Here is a 10,789-nt window from a genome sequence, read left to right on the forward strand (position 1 = left end):
GTATTGGCTTTGAGGGAGGCATTTCTGGCAATAGCACAATGTAACAGCCTTCCTTGGGCATTGACACTGGCAATAATATTAGAAAGAGGATAATCTTAGAAAATGGTATTTCAGGGCTTTGCCAATCTTCCCAAGGGCCTCTTTTAATCCTTCAATCTTCAAATCATTCTCTTTTGCAGTGTCTATCATATCACACGACTGCTGAAACTGGTCACACACTAGCAGAATCTCTTAAGGCTCTATCCTTTGGTGGGATTTCAGCAAACCTCCAGCATCACGTTCATCCATTCCATAAATTCCAATTTTTTTTCCAGGTGTGAAATTTGCTTTGTCTTTTATTTGAACAACACTTTTATTTCATTGAATCTATGATTAGGGATGTTTACATTAAGCAAAGGATATTAGAGAGGAGACTGTACATTACCAGTTCATTTGGATTTTTTTTTTTTATTAAATCATAGCTGTGTACATTGATGCAATCATGGGGTACAGTGTGGTGTTTTCATAAAAATATGGAATGCTTCCCGAATTTGCGTGTCATCCTTGTGCAGGGGCCATGTTAATCTACTCTGTATCGTTCCAATTTTAGTATATGTGCTGCTGAAGCAAGCACTTTTTTTGTTTTTTTGACAATTTCTGACTTTGGCATGGTATTGGTGCAGATCATTCAAGAGTAAAATTTTCAAAAACATGGCTCTCAGCTTTTTAAATCAATGTTATTTGGCATACAAATGCTCATGACTCATTTTCATGGAGTATATTAGTATAAAATGATTGTAAAATTGGATCCTGTCTTCTCTGATACAGACACAGCCCCAATGCAACAAAGCAAGCAAACATTTCTTTTCTCTCTCTCTCTTTTTTAAATTTATCAAAGCTATTTTTGTTTTTTTATTCTTCTCTCCATATGTTTCTCACCAAGTGAGCTGCCTGCTGTGCTCTCTGTGCGTCTCTGTGAATATCCGTGGCTTCCTGCAAGTCTCTCCATGTGTCTGTGTGTATGTCTTTATGTGTATGTGCTCTGTGAGTTTCCCTTTGTGTTTTTGCTTGTCTCAGTTTTCCTCTGCATCTCTGCATATCTTTGTCAGATGTCTACCATCTCTCACTGTATGTGTACGGTATCTGTATTTTTCTCTATGGTTATGTCTCCTCTGGTCTCTGTATGTTTACGCTTTTGAGGGTGTTTCCCTGTCTCACAGTATGTGTTCACTTTTTGGGTCTCTGGATATCTCTGTGTGTAGTCTTTTCACTATGCTTATTTCTGTGTCTCTCTCTCTGTGAGCCTCTCTTTCTGTGTATCCCTTTGTGGTCAACAGTTAATTGAGAGAGGAAATATATATAATCAAATCCTCTGCTCTTCCTTGCTCAGTCCCTAAAAAAGAACAGAAAAAGTAAAAGCCATATCTACATTCCAGGAATATAAGTGATTGATGTTCCTTAAATAAGATCAATAAGCCAGTGAAAATTACTGTTTGCTTCCCAACCCTCAGAAGTCCTTCAGAGCAATAAAATTGATAGGTAAGAAATGAGGCTCTCGTCTGCTGGAAAACAATCTGTGTTTCTGAGTGCCTTCTGACATTTTCACAGTAGAAGACATACCTGTTCAGAATTTGTCTCAAAATCATGTAATGCAAGACAGAAAACTTTCAATATTGAGGGAAAAATTGTTATTCAATTATCCTAATCATAAAATAACCTTACTTACATGCAAATATCCATATGCAGTGATACTATTGCTAGCTCCTTTTTAATTCTTATAACTACAACTTTTCCTAGGTGATATTCATTAACCATATCACACCACATATTCATCAAAAGATACTTGAAGCTTTCTTTCCTTTTTTTTTTTTATTAAATCATAGCTGTGTACATTAATGCAGTCATGGGGTACAGTGTGCTGGTTTTATATACAATTTGAAATATTTTCATCAAACTAGTTAACATAGCCTTCATGGCATCCTCTTAGTTATTGTGTTAAGACATTTATATTCTATAGAAAGAGTCACATGTACCCTTGTAAGATGAACCATAGGTGTGGTCACAAAGCACTATTGCATGGCATAGGCCTACCTCAGAGGTACTGTGGGCTCAGTTCCCAACCACCACAATAATGTAAATATCACAATAAAGCAACTCACATAAATTTTTAAATATCCCTCAGCATATAAAGCTTATGTTTGCACTACACTGTAGCCTATTAAGTGTACAGCAGCATTATGTCTATAAAAATAATGTACATATCTGAACTTTCTATCTCAGCCTCAGAGAGTCAGAATCTTTTTTGCCTTGATGTTGACTGCTGCTGACTGATAAGGGTAGTGGTTTCTGAAGGTTGAGATAGCTGTGGGAATTTCTTAAAATGGAATAATAATAAGGTTTGCCACATTGATTGATTCATTTCATGAAGATTTCTCAGTAACATGTCATGCTATTTACATGGTATCTCTTTCAAAATTAGAGTCAGTCTTCTTAAATCATGCCACTGTTTTAAAAACTAAGTTTATGCAATATTACAAATCATTTGATGTCATTTCAACATCTTCATTCCATCTCAACAAACCACTTTTTATTTTTTTATTTTTCTTTTTTGTGGTTTTATAACTTTATTTGATGTGTCTCACAATCACCAGTTGGTTCTCATCCACATTGACTGTCTACAGAGTTTTGAAAGTAGTAACAGGTACATGGGTAACCCAAGTATAGAGCTTGTTTAGTGAATCTTCATCTTCATCACGTTTTCTGGACAACTGCACACAGATACAGTATGGGACATTGCTTATGCCTTTAATGCAGACAGCTTTGCTGAGCCTAGAATCAATGTGCACATCTGGAGTCCCCATCTCTTTCATGGCAAATTTCCAGATCTCTTTGAGTGCCCAAGTGACTTCTTGAAGCCCACTGCATGGATGTGCTTGTGAAGTTGATGGTGTATTCTCCAGTCACCACCTCGTTGATGGCAGAACAGCCCTTCTCCTCACCATCCTTTTTTGCAGGAGCCATTCTGCCTAGCGCAAGCTGGAAAGCAAAAGTGCCAGGGATTGTGGGAGGAGGAAAGGGGTGGTTGCAAGCACCATTTTTGATTTTTCATTCTTGAACTTTAATTGTGAAATGTAGTAGCCCCCTTTTTGCTATTTTCTAAAATTTCAAATAACATTTAAGTGAAAATTGCAGAAGTCTCATTTAACAGGTAAAGTTGCACTTTTTACATATCAGATTATATATTATTATTATGTATATCATATTATTATTTCCCATTTGCAAATTAGCCATTTTTCTTTAAACACATTTAATGCCAGTTTTTTCTTTAAAACTTTTTTTATACTTCAGAATATTATGGGCCTATAAATGGCTCAGTTGCATAAATTGCTTTTATATAGTTTGAGTTGAATTTCAATAAACCACTTTCTTTGCTTCATAAAAAGGAACTCTTCATGAATGAAAGTTTCACCATGAGATTGTAGCAATTCAGTTGTATCTCTAGGCTTCACTTCTAGTTCTTTTTCTGTTTCCATCACATTTGCAGTTATTCCCTCCAGTGAAGTCTTAAAACTCCTCTAATTCCCCCATGAGTGTTGGAATCAGCTTCTTCCATACTCCTATTAATGTTAACACTTTGACCTCCTCCCATGAATCATGAATGTTCTTAATGTCATTTAGAGTGGTGAACCCCTTCCAGGAGGAGGTTTTCAATTTTCTTTTCCCAGAATCATCAGAGGAATCACTGTCTATGGCAGCACAAAGTATACTTCTTAAATAATAAGACATGAAAGTCACAATTACTCCAAGATACAAGGGCTGCAGAATAGATGTTATGTTTGTAGACATGAACATAGCATTAATCTCCGTGTATGTCTCCATTTGAGCTCTCGGGTGAGTAAGTGGATTGACAGTGAGCAGTCATATTTTGAAAGGATTCTTTTTTTTTTTTAGCAATAGATCTCAACAGTACATCATGTTGCAACTGATATCTGTCATCTAGGCTTTGTTGTTCCATTTATAGAGCACAGACAGTGCAAATTTAGCATAATTCTTAAAAGCTCTAGGGTTTTCAGAATGGTAGATGAGCCTGGGATTCAAGTTAAAGCCACCAGCTGAGAGTCCACCTGTTCTTTGAAGCTCTGAAGAAAAGCGTTGACTTCTCCATAACTAAGAAAGTCCTAGATGGCAACCAATAGAAGGCTGTTCCAGCTCCACTGAAAATCTCTTGTCTAGTGTAGCTCTTTCCATCACTAACGTAGCTGGATATGCTCGATAACTTGCTGCAGCATCTACATCAGCATTTGCTGCTATACCTTACACTCCTGTGTCCTGAAGATGGCTTCTTTTCTTAAACCTTCTGAACCAACCTTTGCTCACTCCAAACTTTTCTTCACCTCTCTCAGCCTTCACAGAATTGAAGAGAGGTAGAGCTTTGCTCTGACGTAGATGTTGGAATATGGCAATAGTGTGGCTGGTTTGATTTTCTCCCCAGGCCAATTAAACTTATTTCCATTTCTGGAATAAGTCTCTTTCTCTTTCTTATTATTTGTGTGTTCACTGGAGAAGCACTTTTAACTTCCTCTAAGGAGGTTTCCCTTGCATTCAAAAATTTGGGTAGCTGTTGGGTACAAAAGGTCTAGGTTTCAAACTATCTGAGCTTTCAACGTGTCTTTATCACTGTGCTTTTGATAATTTCCAGGTTTTAATTGAAAGTGAGAGAATTGCATCTCTTCTTTTCACTCAAACACTCATGGGCCAATGTAGAGTGATTAACTGACTTAATATCAATACTGCTGTGTTTCAGGGAATAAGGAGTTTTGAGGATAGGGAGAGTTGGGGGCACAGACGACATTTGTTGATTAAGTTTTCCATCTTGTAGGGTAACACCCCAAATAATCATAATAGTAATATCAGAGATCACTGATCACAGAGCACTTTAACAGATATAACAACAACGGGCAATGTTGTAATATTGGCAGAGTTAGCAGAAGGTGACGCAGGGACATGAAGTGAGCACATGCTAATGGCAAAATGGCACCAGCAGACTTGGTGAAAGCAGGGTTGCTACAAACCTTTATTTGATTAAAAAAAAATGCAATATCTGTGTAGCACAACAAAGCAAACTGCAATAAAAATCAGATTTGCCTGTAATTCTCTACAATTTGGCAGGCAGCACTATCTTCTGCCCTATTTTGCCCTTTTAACTAAAAGTATTGTATGCATCTTCTTTCATAAATTTCTGATTTGAAACCTATTATATCCTCATCTGGATGCTATGTAGTTATTCTTCCTTAGTTTCTCATAGGGTGCAACCAGCTTGACCCCTTCTTAATTGTCTTCTTCATGTCAGATTTTTATTTCTCCTCTACCACCCTTTTTTTTTTGTCTTTGGAAGCTCCAACAATAATACCTTGTCTCTATTTCTTGAATTATCCTCATGACATTTTCTAATATAATACGATATCTCCAAAGGTAGTTTTAAAATATGATAGCCAAGACTATGATTAACAAATCAGATAAAAAGGATGATACTGATCTTTAGATATCTGGAAAGAAAAGTTTAGATGCTGAAACTCTGGATTCTAATCTTGGGGTGGCTCTGTGTTCTTATAGGAAGTAACTTCTCTAGGCTGCTATTGCCCCTTATGAAAATGGAGACATCTGACTTTACAATTTTAAGATATAGTTGAACCCTAAAAATTTTTAGAGAAACATTTTCACTGAGATAAAAATGTGTATAACCAATCACCTATAACATGTAAGGAACTATAAATCATAATCCCACATGCTTAAGGTTTTAATCAGACAATGGTTTACTTTCAAAATATAAATTTGCCTTTATATCTTGCACATGGCTCTCTAATTTAGTTCAGTTTACTCTTAATTTTGACTTACATGAAATGTTTACTGAAAAGTAATCCAAGTGACTACTACAAATAACTTATTTTATTGCTAAGAAGCTGCATAGGTCTTTAATTTCATCTCTCATTAGGAAGCCCAACAACTGAGTTTGTATTCATTTATTTACAGTATATTAGGTGACTTTTTTCACACTTGAGAAGTTTGAATCTAACATACTTAGACTTGAACAACTTCACCAAGATAAAATCCAGTATTTGGCTTTTAAATCAGAAACAACAATGCTATTTAAGGTAATGGAAAATCAAGTATATTAATGTCTTTTGGCTTTTTAGTTAACTATTCTGAAAACATAGTCTTCTTGGAAATGTAGAATATTGTATTTTTAAGCCTTTAGAAGATCCAAGATCACAACCTCATCATGTGGTAAACAGACTGTAATAATCAGGCAGATTAATGAATATAAAACACTTTGTTAACATTTGAATAGGGAGTGGAGAAGAATGTTAATTCAATAATGTTGAAAATATTTCAGTGGTCATATTAAAGAACATATATTTTTGGCTTTAAAATAATTTTTAAAAGCCTTCTGGATTCAGAAATTTCTGCCTATTCATGAAAAGGGCACTGATATTACCAGCTAAGTCTTAAGTCATCTTGCACAAGAAAGCTCTGCAGTAGTACAAAGCACTCAATCAACTCAAATTCATTAGCTGAGACAGAGAAAAATTATAAAAGTAGGGAGAAATCACATAGATGGAATCAAATCCCGTAATTTATTCATTCTGATTTTTTGTCTTTCTTTTTTTCTATTTTAACTGCCATATAGTGGTAACAATGAATTAAAATATCATTACTTTTTTTTTAATTACTCCTAGTATTTGTCAGAGAAATACTGCATTTGCCTTGTATGTTGAAATGCCTTGCTAGTGGTGGGATAGAAACAGATTCTGCTTTTTCATGTCTGTCTGCACCGTTCATCATTACATTGCTTGTTTCTTTCACTGAATATTTCCCTTAACTTTTACTGACATAAACATGGGAAGAATAAGAAGAGGAAGAGAAAAAGAAGGAGGAGGAGACAACGAGGGTCAATGTTAATTATCAGGCAGATAATTTTGTGGGAGCTCAAGCTGAACTGCGCCTGGGCGGAGGCGGTGGTTGTGGGCGGGTGGAGGCTCTGGGAAAGTCCCTGGCCCTCGAAACTGGTAACTTATGGTCATCAGTTGTTTGGTATCTTGCTTCTAATTGGCTAGACATTTGGCCAGCCTCAGCTTGACCAAGAATCTTCTGCTCCATCATGTGGACAACACAAAAATAGGAAACCAACCAATCTGCTAGTCCTGAAATCACACAGAAAGTTACAAAATAAAAATGAACTTCCCTGTGTTTCCAACCTTCTTTCCTGCCAAAATTATTGCTATAAGCTTTTTTGTTTTTGGTATTATTTCTGTGAGTGTGTGTAGATGTTATAACAGATACTAAAATAAACAATATGAATATTATATTAATTATCTGTATTATATGAAGTGGTGTCATCACATCAAAGAGCTTATGCTCTGTGCACAATTCTATTCTGTGCATTTTTCAATTTAACACAGTATAGCTTAGAGAGAGACTCTGCACATGAACATATAATAATGGACCTGTTTTACTGTGTTCCATAATATTCTATGTACAGATAAACCATCATGGTCCACACCATTATTTCACCTTGATTTTAATGGCTGATGAACATTTTAGGTTAATTGTCTTTTCCTTTTTTTTGAGAGAGAGTTTTGCTTTGTCACTCTTGGTAGAGTACTGTGACATCACAACTCACAGCAACCTCAAACTCTTGGGCTCAAGCGATTCTCCTGCCTCAGCCTCCCAAGCAGCTGGAGCCTACCACATGCCCAGTTATTTAGGTTAATTCTTGATTTTTTAAAATAATATTTCTGGCTGCTACAAGCAGACTTTCGCTTTTCTTAGCAGAATTTTATACATATAAAATCCTGGGTGAGATCATCTCAGGAGAGTGATTCTTCACTGAATTAAGGAGGGAGATCTGTACTTTGTTTCCTTCAGGGAATGTGGATGAGCACGTCTCGAGTTTACTACACCCTCTGTTTCCTCACATGTGCTGTTACTGCTCCCAGTACATACCATTCCCTCCTCACTTTCCTCATACATATTTCTGTTACAAAACAAAATGGTTATTGCCTCTCACAGAATTGTGGTGAGAATTAGAAATAATAGATGTGAATGCTCATATATGACTCATATTTGGTGAATAAGAAATAATTAGATACTTTCACTTTTCTAAATGTAGTTACTAAAGAAGCTGGAGAGGGAAAACAACCTAATAGATCAATGGAAAAAAAAAAAAGACTTATCCGTGAGGATCTATGGTTTAAAAATAAGTATGGGAGGGGTTGAGAGGAGCAATAATATTAAATTATGTTATTTTATTCATAAACACTGCCTGAACTACTTTAGAAATGAATTGACCTCATTTACATTAAAATATAAGTACACAGTTTAAAAATGAAGTAAAATAAAAAAGTTTAAACAAACTATATACCACAAGAGCACAGATTTATATAGTTGTTGCTATTGGTCCTTAACTGGGGCATAAAGACCCATATTTTCATCTTACATCTGGAACCTGGAAGCTTCATAGCGTTTTAATGCCTTATCTGGTTTTCCACTCCTCACCCTCAAATGGCTCCCTCCCCTGCTACCTACCAGTAGGAGGCAGATTCCTTTGTTCATCAGAGATTTCTATGTTTTGCTGTCTAGCAACTTCTATGCATTCACCATTTCTTGTGAGACCACAATAAAAACAAATGAATAAGCATTCTTCACACATCACAAGGAGAACAGAAGGAGAAGGAAATTGAGGCTGAAAGGTTAAGCAAAGAAAGATGTAGTTGCTCTTTGTCTGGGCCAGTACATGGTGGTTTCAGTCTGAGTGGGCAATTACAGACATCTGGTGAGCAGAGCTTCTGCAATTTTGCCAGGCCCTGATAATCTAGTCCTCAGTGCAGTTGCCCTTGAATTTTTTGTCTTTTTTTTTACTGCTGCTCTGGGTCAGAAAGTCTAAGTAAAAACTTATCACTCTCTGTAATAAATTCTCAATTTCAAAACATTGCTGGGATAGTGCTTAGGTAAAAAGTGCTTCTTATAAGCGTGCATGCACACACACACACTCAAACCCACCTACCCACCCCATTCCTGCAATCTCAGAGCCAATGAAAGGTTAATCTAATATGAAAAACCACAGGCCAAAAGTACAGACCTTATGGTATACATATATACACACATACATACTTGGATATGTATCTACACATATATATATATACATCCGTTCATATACTTTCTTTCATTTTTTTAATTTCTGTTTATATAACTGTGATGCATCTGTTTCCTCTGCCTCTATTATCTTCCTTATTCTTCACTCTTTTTTTCTATACTCAGTGGTAAATATAAATGTGTACATCAATGTAAATATATGTATGTACACAAATATATGTGTATATTGGTATGTGTGGGTTTCACTATATATATATTTTTTAGTTAATATACAATAACTTTACAAAAATGATACCATGTGATTCAGGTAATGACACCCTTGTTTTCATGGCAGGGAGAGCAAAAATGCTCCAGAAATAATACAATACATTTAAATACAATCTTGCCTTTTTGACTTGTCACATAATTTACCAAGGATAAACTGAATTATCACATGAATAATAGAATGTAATTTTCTGCAAGATAGAATAGAAGATCCCATTAACTTTGGAGAAGCAAACATAATATGACTTACTTCCTCTTTTTAGCAGTCATCTAGAAAAATATGCTGAAGATACGTGGTGATCACAAATGGCATTTAACAACCTCTTTGCTGCACAAAATTGAAGATATTGGTGTACTAATCTAAAGAAGGTTGGAACCAGTAAAGGCTAATAAATGATATGTCATTTATTTTGATCTGCCTAAATAGAAGACAACAAAATTTCTTTTTCTAAAGAGATACTTTTTTTGAAATAATCAACTGTTTCTCAGATTGAATTTGCATAATTAGTATATCAGTGCATTTGTAAAATTATCTGTGAAGAAACAAGAATCCCAATGTCTGCTCTAGGAATAAGGCACTTTTCCCAGCATCTGGGAAATGTAAAAACAAATGACGGCATAAAGAAAGATGAAAATGGGGAGTAGATGATAACTTGTCAAATAGAGCTTCTAAGAGATAACACTTGAATTTACCAGGGAAATGACGGTGAATTTCTAAGTCATGAAAGCAGAAAGAAACAAGCAGCTACCCCTACCAGGAGAAGCTCAAAGACAGGAAGAATTCACTATTACAAAAAATGGTAAGCTCTATGGTCCACATTCCCACCATTGACAACTGTAATTCTAGCCATAAGAGAGTCCTTGGCAATTATAGGCCCTGTGAGTAACACCAGGAGCTTCCTGGAGTGCATGTGATGGCACTGTTCTGGGGAAGGTGTTCACACTGGGTGCCACATACCCATAGCAATCCAAGCAGTGATAGCATGGCACCATTGTGAGGGCCCATTTTCCACAAGATCACATTGTGAACTGGGGTTCAACAGCCCCTGTACTGACACATTCCTGGAACCCTGGGTCCCCATACCTGTGAATTGTGTCCCCAGAACTCTAGGCTACATGCTGCCTTACAGCCTGGGGAATGAGAGGTACAGTGCCCACTGAGGCTGACCTTGTAACAAAAGAATAAAACTAGAAATTAATAATAAGAAGAATCTTGGAAAACATACAACATACAAAAGTGTGGAAATGGAATAACATGCTCAGAATGACCAATGGGTCAATAAAGATACTAAAAATAAAATTAAAAAATTAATTTAAATATGGAAATGGAAACACAACACAGTGAAATTTATAAGATATTGCAAAAGCAACTAAGAGAGAAATTTATAACAAT

At 35.9% G+C, this 10,789-nt stretch overlaps 1 non-coding gene across 1 annotated transcript; it reads right to left on the minus strand.

The window, feature by feature from the left end:
* Window positions 1-506: 506 nt before the first annotated feature.
* Window positions 507-613, minus strand: LOC111721901. The gene has a single exon (XR_002770894.1). It is a non-coding gene; the product is annotated as a U6 spliceosomal RNA (small nuclear RNA).
* Window positions 614-10,789: the final 10,176 nt, after the last annotated feature.

The sequence above is a fragment of the Otolemur garnettii genome, unplaced genomic scaffold, assembly GCF_000181295.1.
Source record: "Otolemur garnettii isolate 467f Iridium unplaced genomic scaffold, OtoGar3 scaffold00199, whole genome shotgun sequence".
In the NCBI taxonomy this organism is placed as follows: Eukaryota; Metazoa; Chordata; class Mammalia; order Primates; family Galagidae; genus Otolemur; species Otolemur garnettii.